Here is a 13,539-nt window from a genome sequence, read left to right as displayed (position 1 = left end):
GGCCGGCGGAGCACTTTGCCAGGGCGGTCCTGGTTCCCAGCCCAGCCCTGATCATGCTGTTAGGCTAGAGACACAGCATATGTACCTTGGGGAGCCGGCGGCACCCTCTCCCCCTGCACAGCATTGGCACAACATCTGTGTTTGAAATGACACCTCAGTAGCAGTTTCTTAAGGATCATTATCAAGTTTTTTCTTGGACTGCTTTACTTTCTCAATTCTCCCCACACCAACTCCTGGTGCTTTGTCATACCTAGCTCACAGATTTTGCACAAACAGGCACTTCAGTACTGTATTTTTGATTGCAGTTTATACTTATTGATCTGTCTAAATGATACTTAATTATGCAAATGTCTGTCTCATTGATGCCCATGGTAACTTTTCTACTGTGGGCCTATATAGACAAGATACTGTTCCTTTGGTACGGATGTATGAGATACCTAAAATGCTAGAATCCTAGAATGCTGCCCCATGTGAAGGCTCAAACCTGGTTTCCTAGTTCCAAAGTCGACAGCTCTCGCCGTAAGGCCCCATGCTCTCCTTATCAGTAGTTGTAGGTTCTGCCTAGCTCGGGTCATCCCTTCAGCCAACCAGAATGTGCCAGTTCCAACAGTCATGTTCATGTAGACTTTCATGCTACCCACATGATTTAATTTTTAATACAGTGAATCCAAGGGAACTCGCTATATTGTCAGTGGTTACACACACAGCCAGGCATTACTCGGGCACTCCCAGACCAATGCTGGGCACCCCAAACGTACTGAGTATGGAACTCTCAATGCTTCTTGTTTCTCATTGGCTCTTACTGTGACTCTCATCACATGGGCAGCTCCTTGTGGAGAATCTGTGTCTGCAACTGTCCAAGCTGTCCTTGGTCTGGGGATTGTATACATGTGTCAGCATCACATCGTATTTGTGAATGCATTTAAAAGGTAATATGCATCAGTTAAGAAGTTATTGTGCCTTCCGGCACATCTGTGAAAAAGGAGATTTACCAAAAAAGCTAAGCAACCTGTTGAATAGGATTTAGAGTGATAATAGATTTATAAAGCTTAACTAGCAATGGCACTTTGGAATAATGGGCAGACATCAATTAACAAATGGCAAATTCTTCAGATCAAACTATTTCTAACTCGTTAGCGTTTGTATCCGATTCTCATCTTCACAAACATTTGTTCCAGTTGAGGCACGTCCTAGTTTTCGAAATTCACGATGAGTCAAAGTTAGGAACAAAATACAACTACTGACACTAAAGCTAACAAGTTGCACGCCTGGCTATGGTTCTCATGCATGACATTGCCTGGCATAGACCATCATCATAGTTTAAAATTTTACTTTAATCAGAATTGCAACTATTTTTTTCACTGTTAATTTCACTGTCAGACACAACTAGAGAGTTGCTGGAACCCAATCGGGACCTAATTAGTGCGATGGGAAAGGGGCTGTCAGGTTGTTATTGGTGTGAAACTGGCATGTGATGTTCTCAATGTGAAGAAATAAATTGGCTCGCGTGCGCATTCAATCACCGTTTCCGAATCCATTTCACGCACTGTGTCGGTGACAGAGGACTTTCGCTTTGCACATCATGTGTATGCTCGTTCTTCTGCAAAAGTGTGAGAACAGATTTAAAAGAGGGGTGACTACTGTTTGGAATTTGTGTGTGCAATCTCTGAAATTTGTCTTTACTATAGGAAAGTGCAACATTCACGTAACTTGCTGCCCATAAATCTCATAATAAGATGTCTGGAAAGTCACGCGAAATTCGGGGTAACGGCACAAAAATGCAACATCATCGTGTAGTGCAGAATTTTCGTGCGAAATGCGTCCTCTTGTCAATTTTTGATGCAAGGACGTTTTTTTGCAGTACATATATAGTGCGAATAACACAAGTGACTCAAGCGTGTTTTTGGTGTTCATGTTATTACCACATACATTTTGGAAATGATTGGCGTGTAATTATGCAACAACGAATAACGGCATAAATTGCTGAATTTTGTGTAGGAAGCTTATCTGGATATTCTCCAAATTACAGAAATTGCGCAGGCGTAATTTAACGTTTGCCTTGGTCTAGTTCTTAATGACCACTACAGTCGCCCATTGACGAGTAAGTACATCACCCGTCTCACAACGAATTCCTTACACAAGGTCATCTCTGCTTTATACGGTGTGATGGGCAGCTGTGGTCCAATCTGTGACAATTAGAGGAGCTTCAGAACTTTTGAAGGGTTCAAGTATTGCTTGAAAGAACAGACCTCCACTTATTACACCTCTTTGAACCAAAGCCCAATTTCAACCTAAAAAAAATATTATTAGTTAACCGCAATGGTTCACAACTATATAAAACACAAAAATGCATATTTGCTTCAGTTATCAATGCATTGGTTTCCTTTTGATAATCTGTTTATATTACTATGCTTGGTACTTTGCGTGGTACTCTGTGTGTAGAACAATGAACCTGTATTATCTCTTGAAATATCAGTATAATCATGTAATTAGTGAGTGGGTATAAAAAGTTTGGCACTTTTTGCCGATAAGATTTGAGTCTAGATTGACTATTTTTAACGCAGAGCAACACCGATCGAAAATCAACGTCTCTGCATTGAGCGAAAATGGAAATTTCGGGTGCAGACTTTATGCTATATCTTGCATAAAGATGAAATACACAGGAGTTAGAGATGGAAATCCTCATCGGTGAAGAGACTAAACTGCAAGAAAAAACTTGTTGTGTGCTCCAAATTCCATCCAATCAGAAAACAGGTCTTTGCCACCTTTGGAAAATCAATGAAGTTGATCCAAAAAGACAACTGGAAATAAATCCAGTGATATGAAGATGCGGACTAAGGAAAGTCGTTTGCACAACTGTGGAGCACCACTGGCTATAGGAGGGGGATAGAAGAGCCGTGAGCAGCTGAATGCAACAGACGCCCAGGTGGCCGCTGTAATTGCACCTTAGTTGGTGTGCTCCAAGAGAAGGACACTGCAGACCACAAGGATAGGTCAACCATATGTAAGAAATGCAACATGCAACAATGTGTAACCAAGATAATAATAAATGGTCAAACATAGAATCTTCTCACTGTGTAAAATTGCACACCCTCGTAGGAACAATTATCGTAATACGTAATACCCAACCCCTATACGAGAACAACATAAGGCCACTTACCATGACAGTAATGAACATGTCCATGTCTTTCATTAGACACATATCTGGACATCTTAACATGAAGTAAACAGTGTGATAGTAGTTCACACTTCCACATGTTGCATTCTGTGTAGGTGCAGCAACTACTGCTGATGAAGTCACACAAAACACTGAAAGGAAACAGACAATCCAGACCACAATACCATGCAACGTTGACATAAATAATGAGCTGTTGCAAGACAAGACCCCCAGATACACATGACATCACTGACAGTAGGGATGAATGGCTCCTAACACAACATGCAGTCCTTCCTAGTGTGTTTAAATCTCCAAAACGGAATATCCAGCCTGTCTCATTGTCACCTGAAAAGGGAGATGAAATCCTCAACTTTGACAATTGCCTCATTGACTGCCAAGAACAAACTGCAAGGGTGATGGAGGATGGCGAGGCTGCATTACAGGCAGGCCTACAGAAATGTACAGATCCATCTCAAGTTCTTAAGTGCTACGCTTGTAAATTGTAAATTGATACTTGTATAGCGCACTACTCACCCGCAAGGGTCTCAAGGCGCTTGTACGAATACCGCTGTGGAACCCATCCTGGCTTTCCCTGTGAGGCGTCCACTCCTGGGCACCCCCAAGGTGGAGGCATCCTTAGCGTTGTAGGGGCCGTTGTGGAGATTAAGCAAGCTATTGCCCAGAGTTGCAGAGTGGGACTCCATGATTGGAATAGGCACCGAGGCAAGAATTATCAGGTCTGTGGAATTTTGAGCCCAAGACCCGCCGAGGCGGGGAATTGAACCCTGGTCCCGGGCTAGACCTCTTGAGCTCTTAGAATACATGCACAGAACCTAACTGGAATTAAATACATCATGATGGATATGCATTTATTTATTTACTTTTTATTAATTACTATAGCACTTTTATACAAAGTGATGTACAAGAGAAAATAGCACACATAGTGAAGAATACATAAAAAAGGCAAAGGTTGAGTGTTTTTTTGAAGATAGCTATTGAAAGGGCTGATCTTACAGAAACTTAGAGTGCATTCCCCAAATTGGGAGGTAATAGTTTAAAGGATTGACATTTTGATGACACACGAGGAGAACGGGCACCGCATTACTATGCAGTGAAGCATAGTGCAGGGGACAAGGGGAAGCCCTTAGAGCGAAGATAGGGTGGAGTCAGGGAATAAAAACACTTGAAAACAGTACACAGAAGTTGAAATTTACTTTGCACATAAACAGTCACCCATGCTGAGGTCAATAACAAGAAATGTGAGTACAGAGAGGGAGATAAAAGAGACGGGACAGAAAGGCATTTTGAAAAGCTTCAAGAGAAATAATGAAGTACGTAGGAAGCATGAAGGGGGAAGCAATATGTATTATATGAGAGAGCCAAGAGTTTTATGAGCAATTTCTTAACATAAAAGGACAGAAAATATGTTTTCTCAAATATTGAGCAGATGAAAACAACACGTTTTAAAGACAGCAGAAATCTTTGGAATAAAATCAAGAGATGATTGAACTATAAAGTCAAGATTATAAGCAGAGGAGGTGAAAGAGAGCCGTGTTGAAGGAAAAAGAATCCATGCCTGAATGTTCATCAGCTACCTTAAGCTCAACCCTACCAAGTCTGATTTCAATGAAACAAGCAAGAAATTATCCAAACCTATGCGAATGGCACTTTGATAGCCTCAAATCCACCGGTCACCCAGAAGCAAGTCACTTGGATTCATCCTGAACACCAAACCCAGCCTCAAGGTACATATTGGAAAGAAAACAAAGATGGCCTGGTGCAAACTCTCTCTGCTATAGAAACTGAACATGTTCCTCTGACTTCAGAACTGTAGTTCAAACCCCTGGATTCTAGCACACAGATGCTAGAAATGCCTGCTTTATGGCCACCCAGATTCCACACTGGCAACCCTTTCGGGGGCTCCTACATTGGGCCCAGCACGTCTTATCCTGGGCCTGAAGAAATATGGTCCCCTCACCTGCATCCTAATGGAATTCCATTGGCACACCTTGCTAGCTTACACCACCTTGCAAAGCAGGTGCATTATATACAAAGCCCTCACAATCAGCACTCCCACCTACTGGCTCACAAGCCCACCATCTCTGATGGCTTTAATCACACCCACACTGCTCCTAGAAACCAACAAACTCTCTAGTCACTTGGTAACTGTATCCTTGCCTTTGATCTTGTAGAGTGCCCTGCTATCTTGTGGCTACGTTCATCCTATACAAATAACACATACATGTGGATATACATACTTACATAGATGAAGGGGTAGGAGTGAAGGAAATCACAGGTAAAGAAAAATCATCTCTGTCTGGTTAGTGATTTGTTTAATTAAATCAGAGGTCTTCTAGAATTTGACTGCACAAAGACAGGTGGAAATATGCTGATATAGAGTTTTAAAAAGGAAGTAAAGGAGATTTGTAATTGTAAAAATGCAAATTGCAAAAAATGTGAAAAACGTGGGATATTGTATGAAAAGTAAAGGGCCAGGGGCAGTGCCTTGGGGAACACTAAACTGAACTAGAAAATTGTAAGCAAAGGCACACTTCCATTAGCTAGAGAAATAACGAACAGTGAAATATGAGTAAAACCAGTTATGAATATAATCACTTTTAGAGAGAAGGAAGACAAATACATTGGTCCACAGTGTCAAAAGCCATAGAAAGGTCTAGAAAGGTCTAGAAAGATCAGAACAGAGGAGAACCTATTTTGACGAGATTTAAGGAAAGAAATATTGACAGATGAGTGCAGTTTTCATGAAGTATCAAGAACAATGACCACATGAGCAGCAAAAGGTTGTTCATATGAAGAAAGCAGGATATTTTAGCAAAACAATTCGCTCAGGAACTTTGGAGGGTTATGGAAGCAAATACATAGGTCAGAAACTGTAGAAGTCGCAAGAATTTAGAGATTTTTTCTTAAGAGTACTAACCGTGGCAGAAAAAGAGCAGTATGAGTTGAGACAAAGGAAAAAGCTTGAAAGGAGATGGTATGGGGCGGCCTTACCCTCTGTGTTTCCATTCAGAGAGGACATGGCTTGGCATTATGGGCTGGGCTGTTCTTATTGGAGGCAGTTGAGGAGCTAAGTGAGGGAGGGGCAGGGTGGGGGACATAATGGTTCAACCTCATGATGTCTTTGGTGGCCATAGAATGCATGATACCACTTCTGCTACTGGTGCCTTCTGCTGACATTGTGAATAAACACCCATGTTTATGTGGAGCTTGCTCTTTTCCAGTTATGAATTAGTATAGGTTTTTTTGCTAATTGAGGCAGGTATCTACCAAAAGATCGTATTTTTGACTGTGAACGAAGGGATTGCGGTTCCGAATATCATCTAGAATGCTTATATTTTACAAACAACATGGTAGCAAATAGTTGCGCAGCAAACTATAACGCAAAATCTTATCTGTGCCGAACATTTATTTTAAAAGGAAACATAGGGGCATATTATCAAGCCAATTATTGCCACGTTAGCGGCACAACCCATTTTTTTTCTGGCCAATCATCAAGCTGTCACTAACAAGCTTTAGCGACAGCTTGGTGGCGATCACAGCCGCTTTTTTTATCCCCTTGCATGCCAGCGATAGTTTTCGCTAATGATATGCAAATTAGGCGTGTCATGAAAAATGTGCTAACACCACATCGCACTATTAGCAATGATGGCCCGGACCCACAACGCGATAAAAAAAAGTCACGCTAAGGCCCTTTAGCTGCAGGAACTTAAGACCAAAAAAAATCTGATCTAAAAATGGTGATAAAGGGAGGTATATAAGGGAGAGTAGCCCAGAGCCCCATCTGAAGACCCACTGATGCCATGGAGGTACTAATCATTCAGCTTGGAGCCCCACAAAGGCAACAACCACCACCACCACAGCTACCTCCCCCAGGACCACGACCGAGGCAGTGCCGAAGAAGACAGTGTGCCCTGTGCAGACTTCTCAACCTCGCAGACCTAACACCAGAGGATGTCATTGCACGCTACAGGCTCAAAAGGACATCCATCCAATACATCCTGAACCTGATAGGCCAGAGGCTGACGGCACCAACACAGATGATAACCAACATTCCCCCACAGACAAAGCTGCTGTCGGTGCTGCACATGTTGGCTTCAGGGACCTTTCAACCAATAACGGCCAGAGTCTACAGAGTTTTACAGGCAGCCTTTTCAATATTCCTCCTAACTGTCTTGGATGGCATACTCAGCTTGATACCCCAGCACCTTCATTTCCCCAACACTGTGCAGGAACAGATTGCGACCATGCATGACTTTCACGCCATAGCCGTATTCCCGCAGGTTTTGGGGCAATTGACTGCACACAGTGCACACATATATCGCAACAGAAAGTACACACATTCTATGAATGTGCAGGCAATAGTGGACCACTGGGGACTTTTCACCAATATCATAGCCAAGTTTCCATGGAGTGTGCATTAGTTCCATCTTGGTACAACTCAGCTTGCAGAAAGGTCAAGTCTGAGCTGATTGCGGCTGTTAAGTCTGGGACAAATAAACCCAATATTCGGGAATTAAGATGTAGACTGTTTCTTAAAAGAATTCATGATCAGTGTCAAGTCCTACCTTCAGGACACCACTGATTTTATCAACAAACTCGAAAGCATTGCGTTTCGTGAAGACAGAGACAGACTAGTGACGCTGGACGTTACTGCGTTATACACCCAGATCCCTCAAGATGAGGCGATAGCAGTTCTGACACACTACCTTGATTCCAGACCAAGACCCATGCAGGTGCCCACCAAATTCATTGTTGACTTAGCAGCATTTGCCTTAAAGAAGAATTATTTCTGCTTTAATGGAGATTACTACTATCAGACCAAAGGAGTAGCCATGGGCTGCCCCTTTGCGCCTGAATTGGCGGTACTATTTATGGCAATGTATGAAGAGGCGTACATCTATCATAACAACCCTTTCATTCAATACATCGGAGCATGGCTCCGGTTTATTGATGATGTTTTCATGACGTGGACGGGTGATAGTAACACCCTTGATCAGTTCTATCAATGGTTGAATGATAGAACTGCGGACATAAAGTTCAGCATTTCTAGCTCAACCACAAAGATTGCGTTTCTGGACGTGGAAGTCTTCCCTTCTGAAGGTAAATTGGCAACGACCCTATACAGCAAGCCGACTGATAGAAACAAGTCGCTCATGTTTTCAAGTAACCACCCTAGGAACCTCAAAGAGAACCTCCCATATGGGCAGTTCCTGCGAGTCCGTAGGAACTGCACATTTAAAGAGGACTTTCAAAATCACTCAGCCAAATTGACATCGAAATTGTGCGAGAGAGGTTATCCAAAAAAACTCGTGAAGAGCTGTATGAAGAGAGCACAATGGACACCACGTGAGACCACCTTAGAACGTAAGATTAAACCTGAATTAAAAAGACAGGTTTGTGTTACGACATATTGCCCTAATGCCAACCATCTGAAGAAAGTCATAAAACAGAACTGGCATCTAGTGAAAGATTTGGATAATAGCCTAGCAGATATCCCCTTATTTGCCTTCAAAAAGGAAAACAACATTGCAAACTATTTAGTTCGGGCTGCCATGCCAACATCTAAACCTGCCACGTTGCGCCAAATGATGGGGATGCCCCCCATCCTTGGACATCACAAATGTGGCACATGCCTCTGTTGTGAATCCTCGATTGAGGGCTCACTGTTTCAGCATAACGGAATTTTCTGGAAACATGAATCGTTCAGCAACTGCAAAAGCAAGTTTGTTGTCTACGGTATCACATGTCCTTGTCACCTATTGTATATAGGTAAAACCAATCAAGAAATCCGGCAACGGATCTCTCAGCATAAATCGAGAATTAAAAGGAAGGTTGAAAATGCCCCTTTGGTGCTCCACTGGACGCGGATGCAACACTCTGTAAGTGACCTGAAATGGACAGTAATTTCCAAAGTGGAAAAAAATCCACGAGGTGGCGATCAGAACTTAGCCTTGTCAAAACGAGAAGCTCTTTTAATAGTGAAATTCGACACCTCGGTGTCAGGCTTGAATGAACTAAGTGAGATATTCAAGTTATAATCATTCTCATCCTGACCCTCTATGCTTGCTGAATTCGGGCACATTATAAACCTTTACAAGTTACCATGGACCTCCCACTCCGGCCCTGGTTTTCCTGTTCTCTTTTCCAAACCCGGCCAGGTTAATTGGTGGGTGTGGACTTTTCCATGACCTGTATATAAGGGCGTGTGTATGGCAGCTCATTCAGCTAAGGTGCTTACCTGAGTGCAACCGCTTCGTTTCGCTGTCGCCAAAAGTTCCCTGATTGAAGCTTTTAAAGTGAGTATTCCAACAATGCTTGCCCTGCGTTAGCAGTTCGCCTAAGTCTATGGTTGCATAACTAATTACTATTCTCCTGCTTTTGTTGCAGTAACAAATTACTCCCCCGCTGCGTGCTTTACAGCACTGATGGTAAAATCCACTTTGTTTGTTAAAAATCGTATTTGCTAAACCTGCCAATAACGGCCCGCTGACAATTTGTCATGTTATATTACTGCAGGACCGCCGAATTGTTTGAACGCTGGTAGCCGCGTTTGGCGGACTACGCCCTTCGCCACTAAACCACGGTAAGCCGCTGCGTATTCTCCAACGTGTACGCAATTAAACGGCCAGCAAGATTTTGAATAGCACTGACAGGCGCCCTGTTGGCTTTTTTGCAGGTACTTCTAAGTCTAGTGTTGGTTACATCATATTGCCACACTACGTGTTTACCTCTGTCGGTAAGATATCCAAGCAGTTTGTTATTGCGCTAAAAGTTTGAGGCAACCCTTTACAACTGTAAATCGTGCTTACTCTTGTTTTGTAGGGCACAAAATTAATCTACTTCTACCCTAATGGCGACAGCGACCTAAAAGATAGAGGCTCTAGAATATTGGGTAAGGCCATTTGCTGCCTTTCCATTCCTTTCCCGTGCAGTAGCTGCAAGAAATCTGCCCTAATGCCTTGCATGTCCACTACTTTTTAGGTATCACCATTGCCCCTCCAAGCGATCACCGCCTCAGGTACAGCATCGTCTGTGTTTATCTCAGCAGGTAACATTAAAAGTCCTTGTCCCAGTTCTCTCAGTCACCTCCATCCAAGTCCTGTATATAATTTAGGTCTGCTTTCGGTCATTTTCAGGTACAATTCATTCCCCAGCCTTGATGCTGTGAAAAGTTATATTTGAATGCATTTGCTCCTCTTCTTGGTAAGCTGTGTAGGAGGGGGTGTTAACTGAGTTTAGATTCTGATGTTGATCAGTCAAATGCACATTTGGTAAAACCACTTTTTTCTCACTATCTTTTTTCTTTCTGTAGAATCAAAGGCCCTGATGAGAATCCTCTTAGACCAGCAGGATTCGAAACGCGTAGGCCCATCACCACTCTCAAGTCTGCGTGGGTGATAAGTTTATCTGAATTGCTCCGCTGCTTATCATCCGTTGTACATTACCGTGTTTATTTTGTCACTTTATCCCACCAAAAAAACTGTGATTATTCAAATTTTGATTAGGAATGTACATTTTTATGTAAATAATTTTTCAGTTAAAACTTTTCGAAATATATTGCAGACTGTGGCCTTTTCCAGCATCTTTGTGTTCACTGTAAATATCGTTCACTGTAAATATATCACTTCTTATTCTCCCCATTGTTCCTGAATGGTTGATTGTTGTATGCTTGTGATATGTCTGACATAATGAAAGATTGTTTCTTCCCTTAATTTTGTACCTAGCATGTAATATTGTTTACTTTTGAACCAATTCGTTTTTGATAACATTAAGCAAATAATAAAAGCTACTAAGCAGCTCCAAGCCTTGAATCTTACTTCAGGTTTAGCGTTTTAAGAAGTATTCATGTGACTGGCATCCTCATTTTGTTGTTCTAGATACCGGCTCAGCCATACTGATTAGAGCCACCCCTTTGTAGTTTTCTGAGGATAACATGGCGGCACCTTTATTTTTAAAAGCGCAGTATGAGGCCTTAGAGTTTACCCTGGAGGAGGTGACTAACGCATTAGGCAAACTTGCAGCGGGTAAGGCCCCGGGACTTGACAAACTCCCAGGGGATCTATTCAGGCATCAACCAGGGACTTGGGCCCCTTGGGAGCAGAGATGGTCCCAATCTATAAGAAGGGCTCTCCTCTGCTCCCAGCCAACTACAGGCCCATTAGTCTCATTGACGACCAGCAAAAAATGTTTGCGCGGCTTGTCTTGGACCATTTGCTGGTATGGATGGAGGAACAAGAAGTTTTAAGTCCCTTCCAGGCGGGGTTCCGGAGGAACACATCCACCATGGACCAGATCTTTCGCTTGATTCTCCTGTATTGGAAAACGGCAAAGATCGAGGGTGGCAGCCTCTACATGGTGTTTGTGGACTTCCGGTCCACGTTTGATTTAGTGCCACGGGGAAAACTGTGGGGTGTCCATCAGGACTTGGGTGTTGTGCCTCAGATATTGAATGTGCTGGTGAGGCTTCACCAGGGGAATTTTGTCCAGGTTAGATGTGGGAGGAATGGGGCATTGTCGTCTAGGTTCCCAGTTGCTAGAGGGGTGAGGCAGGGCTGTGTCTTGGCACCGACCCTGTTTTGCATCTATGTTAACGGGGTAATTTCACACTTGGGACAATGTCCCCAATAATGATGCACTAAGGTTGGCAGGCAGGAGGGTTCCGGCAATAATGTTTGCCGATTACACCCTCCTGCTTTCCAAATCTCCAATGGGGATCCAACGGATCTTAAATGGTTTTGGGGATTTCTGTTGATCTCATGGTCTTGAGATAAATGCAGAAAAAACAAAATTCATGATATTTAACCCCCCCCCCCCGGCATCTACACGACCAAATCCGATACTGGGCAGCGTGAGGCTGGAGAGGGTCAAGACATTTCAATATCTGGGGTAACACTTCATGAAAATCTTTCTTGGGGACCCCAACAAGTGAAAGCCAAACTGAAACTGTCACAGCTGGCAGGGGGAATTTCTAAAGTCTCAAATACATTGACATTTAAGCCAGTGAGTCCAGCCCTGGAGATTTACAAGACCCAAGAAAGGGCTGCAGCTCTTTATGGTGGAGAGTTGTGGGGACACTCCAGTGGGGCAGACATCGCTAAGATAGAAACCAAATGTATAAGCTGCCTGCTGACACTCCCCCAAAGTACCCCTCTCCTCCCCCTAAGGCTAGACTTGGTATTGACACCTATAGAAGATGAGCTAGCATTAAAGCCGCTTAGGTTCTGGCATAGGGTATGGGCAACCACAGACCTGGTAAATTACAGGGAAGAGTTAAAGCATGTTTTAAGCTTTAATTGTGCAGGCAAAATTCCCTGGCTGGCGTTTATAAAACGCAAATTTTTAGTATGGGTTTGCCGGACATGTGGGACAACCCGGAAAGGGGCTGCCTCGAGGTATCGCGTAAGTCCATCACCAGGATTTTCAAGGAGAAAAAATTTAACTCTATTGTCTGCGCCTCTAATTTGGGCATTTTTACTAATTCTTTTTTGCCTTCAAAAATTCTAATCTATTTGAGGATTTTATGGATGCTGTCTTCCCGATTTTAGCAAGGAAGCTTTTTTTTCAATGGAGGTACGCTATTTTACCACTTAAAGCCTTTACTAGCAAATGGTCAGCCTCCGCTAACAAGTCATGCCCAGGATGCAGCTTTGTTTCAGAGGACGAGCTCCTGGGGCTCTTCTTCTGTCCAGCTTACACCAAATCCAGGAAGTGTTGGCTGGTACCACTTTGCAGAAATGTGGGTTTTAAAAATTGTTTGCAAGCCTCTAGAATTTTAAAGCTTTATCGTATTTGCACTTTCTAAGTACTTGCTAGAGATGTGGTCCAAGCGGTGCAAATTAATTGACATTGAATGCTAAGTTTTAAAATACTTTAGATTGTCTTTACTATTTTGAAAATACGCTTAATATGTGTATAATGAATTTTATGGTGTTTGTGATTGTACAATGTTTCTCCTTTTAATATGTATTATTTTGCACTCGTTTATGGCATCAAATGGCCGAAATAAAGAATTTTTGACTTTGACTTTGCATGATTCTTACATCTTCCGACAGCGCTTCCAGGTTGGCACATACGGAAATGTAGTTCTTGTTGGTAAGTACTAACTGAACTCACAACACGCCTCAACTCCTCATACAAGTAACTCACAATTGTTAGAATGTATACGTCACAGTCTCTCATAAAACATGGCAATCAACATGCCCACTTACCAGACCCATAAATACAAGGGACTATTAGAACTGTGGTTAGCTATGTAGACAAACCATCCCGAAAGACTTAGCCCCTCTACCACTCATTTGCAAATGTGGGAAGAGGTGGGAACCAAGTATGTGCGACGGAGGGAATTCATCCATAAGGAAAGT

The sequence above is a fragment of the Lissotriton vulgaris genome, unplaced genomic scaffold (genome assembly GCF_964263255.1).
Source record: "Lissotriton vulgaris unplaced genomic scaffold, aLisVul1.2 SCAFFOLD_870, whole genome shotgun sequence".
Classification (NCBI taxonomy): Eukaryota; Metazoa; Chordata; class Amphibia; order Caudata; family Salamandridae; genus Lissotriton; species Lissotriton vulgaris.
The sequence above is the reverse complement of the archived record's forward strand: the minus strand, read 5'-3'. Positions refer to the sequence as shown.